The sequence below is a fragment of the Geotrypetes seraphini genome, chromosome 1, assembly GCF_902459505.1.
Source record: "Geotrypetes seraphini chromosome 1, aGeoSer1.1, whole genome shotgun sequence".
Lineage (NCBI taxonomy): Eukaryota > Metazoa > Chordata > Amphibia > Gymnophiona > Dermophiidae > Geotrypetes > Geotrypetes seraphini.
Genome location: NC_047084.1, coordinates 203156717 through 203165389, shown reverse-complemented (window position 1 = coordinate 203165389; position 8673 = coordinate 203156717).

The window sequence follows — 8673 nt, the reverse complement described above, 5'->3', positions numbered from 1 at the left end:
TGAACATCGGGTTCTTTTTCCCTACATGCATGACCTTGCATTTCCCTATGTTGAAGCTCATTTGCCACTTTTTGGCCCACTCTTCCAGCGCTGTCAGATCTTTTGGGAGATTTTTGCAGTCCTCCTTGCTTTCAACCCTGCTGTATAATTTGGTGTCATCCGCAAATTTAATAACCTCACATTTTGTTCCTGTTTCCAGGTCGTTAATGAATATATTGAACAGAAGCGGTTCCAGCACCGACCCCTGCGGAACTCCGCTCGTGACCCATTGCCAGTCTGAGTAATGGCCCTTTATTCCAACCCTCTGTTTCCTGTCCGCCAGCCAGTTTTTGATCCATCGGTGGACCTCCCCTTGCACCCCGTAGTTCCATAGCTTCCTTAGTAGTCTTTTATGTGGTACTTTGTCGAAGGCTTTTTGGAAGTCAAGGTAAATGATGTCTATAGATTCCCCTTTATCTACCTGGCTGTTTACCCCCTCAAAGAAGTATAATAAGTTAGTGAGGCATGACCTGCCCTTGCAGAAGCCATGCTGGCTCAGCTTTAGCTGCCCAGTGTTTTCGATGTGCTCCCAGATGCAGTCTTTAATCAGCGCTTCCATCATCTTTCCCGGGACCGAGGTCAAACTCACCGGCCTGTAGTTTCCTGGGTCTCCCCTTGAGCCTTTTTTGAAGATGGGCGTGACATTTGCTATTTTCCAGTCTTCCGGAATCTCTCCAGTTTTTAAGGATAGGTTGCATATTTGTCTAAGTGGCTCAGCTATTTCATTCCTTAGTTCCTTGAGTACCCTTGAGTGAATGCCGTCCGGACCTGGCGATTTGTCGCTCTTTAGCCTGTCTATCTGCCTGAGGACATCCACTTTGCGACTCTAGTGGAGGTACATTCTTTGTGATGGGTGTGTTTGTGTGTGTGTGTGATGGGGGTGTGGCTGGGTGCTCTGTTGGGGAGATGTTCCTTTTTTTTCTTTGTTTAAAATGGAAAATATTGAACGGTTTTGTTCTTCCTTGTTCTGTGACAATAATTATGTGTTCTTATACTGAGGGAGATTGCTCTCGGAGGGGGATGTGAGGCTTCAGCCTCTTTTCCGTTCACCTGTATAATTTGTATTTGCTCTTTTCTCTCCATCTACAGCATGTGCCCTGTTATGTCTGTTCATTTTTTCTGACTAATAAAAATTATTTCAAATAAAAAATAAATGTTTTTGTTTGGGTTTTATATTTAAAAATGCCTCACGAAACAAATGTTACAGAGATCTATCAATGCTAAGATGACAGATGAACAATATAGTTCTAATTGGTTTTATATGAAAGTGAAGCATTCCATCAGTAAGATATCATCATCATCCTATATAATAAAAAGCTAGCCGCGCATGCGCACTCCTATCGGCGTGCTTCCGTGATCAGTAGGTCTGTGGCTGCAGGAGTGCACATGCGCGAATCCCCAGCACTTACCTACACTTGCCAGAAGGACTGGATCCCAGCGCTGGACATCCTGCTGTCCTGTCGGCTCTTCTCATGAGCCGCACCAGTGTCGGAGAAGGCTTCCGACGCTGGCGGGGATCGAGAGGACAGCTTCCCCCGGAGCTTTCAGTATGGCACGTCTCGGGGGGAGGGGGGAGTCTTTTATATTTGTTAAGTAATATAAAACTGTCAGCTTGGAAGAACAAATCTTTTTTTCTCTATAAATAGTCTACCTACTACCCCACAATTTCCTTTTCTGTTGAACTAAAGAATAGCATTTATTTTAAGCAAGATAAATTCTAATTTGAACAGGATAGAAGTTGTTTCTCTTGGTGTCTAAACCCTTCTTTCATGTAGATTTGTTAGAAAATGGGTCACATTTTACATAAGATCTACATATATTTGTGGTTGGGTGTGGAAAGATGTATGTAGGTGAGTGTGGGGTGGGTAGATGTTGTGCGTATGTGGTGGAGGTGTGGTTGGCTGGGTGGGTTTGTGGAAGGGGTATGGGGATTGGTATATATGTGTATGGGGAAGAAGAAGAATAATCCTCTATAATAAAACCCTAAGGGGTGCTGCTGGGTAGTGGGAGCAGGGAACGGGGACAGGGGGAGCAAGTAAGGAGTGCTGCTGGACAGGGGGAGCAGGGAAGAGGGACAGTGGAGCAGGTAAGAAGTGCTGCTGGACAGGGGGAGCAGGGAAGAGGGACAGGGGGAGCAGGTAAGGAGTACTGCTGGACAGGGGGAGGTAAAAGGAAGGGAGAAGGCCTACTGCTGGACAGGTGGAACAGGCAAGGGGTGATGGTGGACAGCCGAGGAAAGAGAGAGGCAGAAAGAAAGAAAGACACACACATCTATTCTAGCATCCGTTAATGTAACGGGCTTAAAGACTAGTTTTTGAATAAAATGGCTCATTCTACGCTGGCTTGATGGTATATTAAGTGTTATGCAAAGTTTTCCATCTAGAAAACATTTTAATTTGATTTTATACAAACTGGTACATGTTGCTTTTAATAGCAGTTACTATTGTCTTCAGCAATGCACATTCTCTTATGTCTTGTGTTTCTTCTTCATTCTTCTTTAATGAAAGTTTCCTGTACTCACTGGGCATGCTCCTTGAAGATATCTGTTGATTGTGAAGTAGAGAAGGACATGAGGACAAATTTTTCCCCGTCCCCGCAAGAACTCATTTTCCCTCATTTTCCTGCAAGCTCTGTCCTCATCTGCACAATCCTCAAATACTTTAAAATCATACGTGTTTGAGGCCTGTGTGGTTAAGGCTGAACTTACAGGAATAAGACAGGGACAGTGACAAAACTCATGAGGTTGGGAAATTGAGTTCCTGTGTCATTCTTTATTGTGAAGTAGGTTCTAAATGTAATAAAAAACAGTACCCATACTGGGCTGGATACACATGAGAGTCAATGAAGTAAAAAGATGCATATGTCCTAAGACCCTACTGTTGAATGTTTCCCTTCACTTTGGCATTGTTCTTTTAACACCAACTCTGAATGGCATTAAGGGGGTGCAAACAGGGCAGCTGCCCTGGGCCCAAGGCTCTAGGGGACCCCTAATAGGTCAGCATGTCTACCCTCTTCTGTCTGTGCTGGTCTGACGTCTTCCTCTCCTGGTCTTGCAGACAAATCCATTTTTGTTACTGGGGGCTGCCGTCCCTGGCACTGATTCTCAACCGTTACTTGCAGCCCCTCTCTGTGCTTTCCTTTTCTAATGGTTCATCTAGGCGGAAACAGGAAGTTGTATCATTGGGGACTGACTGCGGTGGTTGAGAATTGCTGTCATGGTTGGCGGTCCCCTGCCACAAAAATGGATGCATTTGCAAGACTAAAAGTAAGGACAATGTCGGGCCAGCACAGATAGAAAGGAAAGGAAATGTCAGCCAGGAAGCCCCCTGGACCAACTTCTGAAGCAGAATGGAGGATAGGGGAGGCCAGGAAGGGGGGGGGGGAGTGAAGGGGAAGAACTTATGAGGCTGGAAACAGAAGGGAGAGAAAGAAAGATAGTGGGTAAAGGTGTTGAGGGAAAGAAATTGGACTGGGGTATGTGGAGAAAGGGGGGGAAAGGTATTTGAAGGGAGGGCAAGTGGGAAGAGAAAGGGAGAGATGGTGGACCTGGGGGTAGTGCAGAGGAAGCGAGAGATACAGGATGGGAGGGTAGGGTAGTTAAAAAGAGAAAGGGAAAAATAATGGACCTGGGGGAGGGAGGCAGGGGGAGAGATATGGAGTGGAAGGGAAATTGGATCCAAGGATGGAAGGAAGGTAGGGAGGGAGAAATGTTAGGACTGAGGTGGAAGGAAGAGAGAGATGCAGCATCTCTTTTTTCTCTTCCTCCCATTGTTCAGAATCAAGGGGGGGTGGAGGAAGAACAACAACAGAAAAAAGAAGGAAATAGATTGGATCATGGGGAGAGAAGATGAGATGGACCCAAGGGAGGGCAGGAGGGAACAGAGGTAATGCAATAAGATAATGCTATAAGCATCCTGAATGAAGTAAATTTGCTGCCTTCAGTGATCCCAGAAGCTTTCCCTTTGCTACAGCTTCCTGTCCCCATGGTAGGAAGCTATAGCAAAGGGAAAGCTTCCGGGATCACTGAAGGCAGCATGTTTACTTTACTCACGCTGCCCATGGCCCGAAGAGTGTAATGTTGGAAATAAAAAGGGTGAAAAAGCACTGGATTCCACCAGGGGGAGGGAGAGGGTACTACAAAGATGATGGACTGTGGAGATGGGGAGGAAAGGGTAAGAAGATGCCAGACCTCTGTGGGAAGAAAGAAGGGAAGGACAGATCACAGGAGGGAGATGCCAGATCACAGGAGGAAGACAGGAAGGGGAGAGAGAGAGATGCAGAGCAGGGATGGAAGGGGAGGAGGGGGGAGGGAGAGATGCTAGACTTCAAGGAGAGGTGAGAGATAGCAGACCAAGGGAAGGATGAAAGGAGAGAAATAGATCACAGGAAGGGGGAGAGAGAGAAGGAGAGAGATGCCAGACCACAGATGGGGGGGGGGGAGGAAGAAAGGAGTGGAGACATACCAGACCATGGTAAAAGGGGAAAGAGAGATATGTCTGACCACTGGAAGGGGAAGGAGGGAGAGAAATATGCCAGAGTTATATTTAGGGAAATAGTATTTCCTTGTTCCCAGAACACTTACAGGTTAAAAGTTTGATTTACAGTACTTGAGTTTTTTCTCCTATTGTGTCTGAGAAAATCTAGCCCCAAGTCTGTAGCTGGCACTTCTTTCACCAGTGTGTCAACTCCCTGCTCTGATCGTTAGGCTACTCTACTCTCATATAGACTACATATTTCATATACAAATGAAATAAAACAGAAGATTTATAACTAAATTTAATAATGCTCCAATCCTACAACCAGACTCTACAATTTTTGATATAAAAGCTTGGTGTGGTAATTAAATTTTACTTTTAAGAATTACTGTGCCAGAAGCAACTAAAACACTAATCCTACATCATGCAAACAGAAAGCTTACATAAATACTACTTATTAAAAGTGGTAATTGACCCGTTTTAACACAGGAAACAAAGCAGCTGCTAATTGCTAGTGTGTGAAATTTTACAAAGACACTACAGATGGGGAGTATTAGATTGAGCCTTTTTATTTTATTTAATTTTCAAATTTACAATTCTTTACAGAATAAAGAAAATGGAGATAATTCAAATATTTCAGAAAAAGAAAAGGTCTAAAAACATTAAACCAAAGAACTCCAACAAGCCCACATTATGGGGGAAATTCACCTTTTTTTTTTTTAAAGATATGTAAATTTGTACATAAAGAAAATATAAAAGAAATAAGTAAATCTACCAATAATCACATTAGACAAATTCTCAGACTAATTCTTCTAGTGGTGTACAATTACTTTGAACTCCAAACTAAAATCTGAAACCACTTTTAGATATTAATTTCATGTAATTTCAAAAACTGCTCAAGTTGCAAAGGGTCCCCAAAAATATAGGGCTCCTTTTACTAAGGTACGCTAGCGGTTTTAGTGCGAGCTACAATGCCACGTGCACTAAACGCTAATGCCTCCAAAGAGCTTGCATTAGGATTTTTCATTTGGCATGTGGTTTGCACGTGCTATAAATGCTAGCGCACCTTAGTAAAAGGAGCCCATAGTCTTTTTCTTTATACTTGAATTTCAAAATACACTTACAAGGAAACTTTAAAAAGAATGTGGCCTCTATTGCTACTACTCGTGGTTTTAACAAAATAAATGCCTTTCCTTTTCCACATCTGGGAAAATTAAAACACTATCACCACAAAATTTAGTGCTTTTGTTTTGAAAGTAAGTCTTCATTATAAGCATTTTATCTACCTCACTATTACATTCAATCAATAGAGTAGATCTTTCTCTAATTAAATCTTGAGAGTCCTCAAGGAACCCAGTCAAATCAAAATATGCAGATTCTAATTGATCTACTCCTAATTCAGTTGAATCTTTCTTTTTTTGAGGTATATAGTATTGATTAAGTACAGGAATACAATCTGCTTTGGCCAATCCCAAGATTTCGTTAAAATATTTTTGTGATAAAATCTCAGATGTTATCAAATAAGTCCTGTGAAAATTGACCAATCGCAGATTTCTACCCCGTAACTTATTTTCCATCATTTCAATCCTTGAGTATATAATATGGGAATCCATTACAGCTGATACTTAAACAGTATGCATAGTAGAAACCTGAGATTCAGCTGCTGAGAGAGGTTTATCCAATATTTTAAAATTGGAATCAATGTCTTCCAACTTCTGAACTACACTTTGAGAAAACACGACGTTCTGAGTGGCTACAGATTTTAACAATCCCTCAACTCTTAAGATTATCTTCCAAAGATCCTTTAAGGATGTATCATTCGGTGTCTCCTGTGTAGATAAGGCAGTCTCCTGAAAGGCATCTCCCTAAAAATCATCAGGTAAGATGTCTGTACTCCCAAAGGATCCACAGGAAACCTATCAAGACCCGATTCTGGTCCCAAATCCCTTGATATTTCTGGAGGGGGAGGAGGAGTTCTACTCAAGGGACTGAGTGATGCTCCTGATAATGAACCAGCGTTACTTAATTCACTAATAGGTATTAAATGGCGATTCATAGTTAATACCAGAGTTGATGCTGAACTTTTAGTTTTCACCTTCCTTTTCCCCATTTATATGAGCAAAATTTGAAGCCTCAAATCAATACTTAAAAGGAAAAGGAAAAATTTCCTCACACTTACTAATTACTAGTGACTCCAGCTACACCAAGGGGCTCCCAAGGGGTGTGCCTCTTAGGGCATGCCCCTTTGGCCATGCCCTGAAGCCGTGCCCTGCGGCCGCACTGCAGTCTCAGCGTCTCTTTTACTGAAAAGTGAAGGACCCCAATGACATGGACCTACTGCCTCAGGTGCCTGATGGTAATTGGTTCCCTGGTATCGCCACCTTCCAGAGTAGAAATGAAAACACTGAGCCAAACAGCAGCAGGAATCAATCCCTCTTTCCAAAGTTGTAAGTAAACTTCTCCGATTCAGCTGCAGTCATGGCATCTCTTTCACTGAAAAGTGAAGGACCCCGATGATGTGGGCCAACTGCCTCCTCAGGTGCCTGGTGGTAATTGGCTCTCTGGTATCGCCACCTTCCAGAGTAGAAATGAAAACGCTGAACCACACAGCGGCAGGAAATCAATCCCTCTTTCCACAGTTGTAAATAAACTTTTCCCGATTAAGCCCTTTTAAATAAGCTCACTATATCTTATGTTAAAAGGGGGAATGCCAAAAGTTTAGTAACTTAACAGAATAACATGTTCTATGCTGGGTCAGACCAAAGGTCCATTGAGCCAAAATTTATTTTTGAGTTTTGAATCTGGATTAGAAATGAATTTTATTAAAATTACTTAATTATAATTTTGTAAACACAATTGTCTTCTTGTATTAATAATTGGGAGGAGGGGGGAGAAAATGATTGTTTTATGTATAAATTGTGTATTTAATAGTGCGTTTTATGAAATATTTATGTTCAATTAATTGTATTGCACTGTCAAAGTTTAAAAAGCAATAAAGATTTATTTAAAAAAAAATAATAATAATCAGTGAGATTCCGAACACTAGATCCATTTTTTGTTGCGTGCTCCCAAGAATAAACAACGGCTTCCTTCATGTCTATTTCACTAATATTCATCTGTGGACTTTCCCTTTGAAAATTCACCAAAGCTCTTAAAATGTCTTGACCACATTGAGGGGGTGGGACCTACCCACTTTACTGGAAAACCTGAATAGGCAATGCTGGTCTTAATCTGCCAATTGTGCTTTACTGCATATTAGATCCCCTGGCAATAATCCATTCATTGGGTAATTCCCTCTTATCTGTACCCTTCTCCTTACTGCCAACTCCAGACCCCACCCCTTCTTTCTTGCTGCGCTGTATACCTGGAACAAGCTGCCAGTCAATCCAAGCTATAAGCCTTTTTTGAAAGCTGCTTTCAACACGCAACTCCCACTCACCATCAGATACCCTTACCCATCACATCATTCCTTCTGTTAGAAACTCCCCAAACCTGAGATGTCCTGTCTGTCCATCCAAATTAGATTATAAGTTCTTCTGAGGAGGGACAATCTCTTGAATGTTAAATGTACAGCTGTCAATTTAAGCCATTTTTTTGGACATCTTAGTGTTTTGAAAAACACCTATTTATCATTTTTATGATGTCATGATGGTTTTTCCCTAAGCAGATAATCAAATAAAATGAACATTGACAAGTTCTCAGTTATTTAGGTCACAACTTTACTCTTCTTGCTGTAGGGGCTGCCATCAAAAAGTCCAGGATGGACCTAATGTCAGCATGCATTCTGGCAAAGATCATAGGAATTTGGGTAGTGTAGGTAGAAAGGCTTACCAGCATTCAAAATCCTGGCTTATCAACTCCAGATACTACATCCAAGAATGTGTATTATACTCATTGAAAGCCACCTCTGCTGCTTATGATACCACTTTCCAGTCTGCAGCAGTAGCTATCTCAGCTCACAGAATAGCTTGGCTATGAGCATCTAACCTCCTGGAGGATCTACTGTATAATCATTAGGCTGACAGTTATCTCAGCACATCATGCTACAGTATATTCATTTATGATCTTCTGAAATACTCTTAAACTCCCCCTGCAAAAAAAACAACAATTCTGCTATCTACCGGGAGCACAGGATAATATGTATGCAATGTGTAAACCG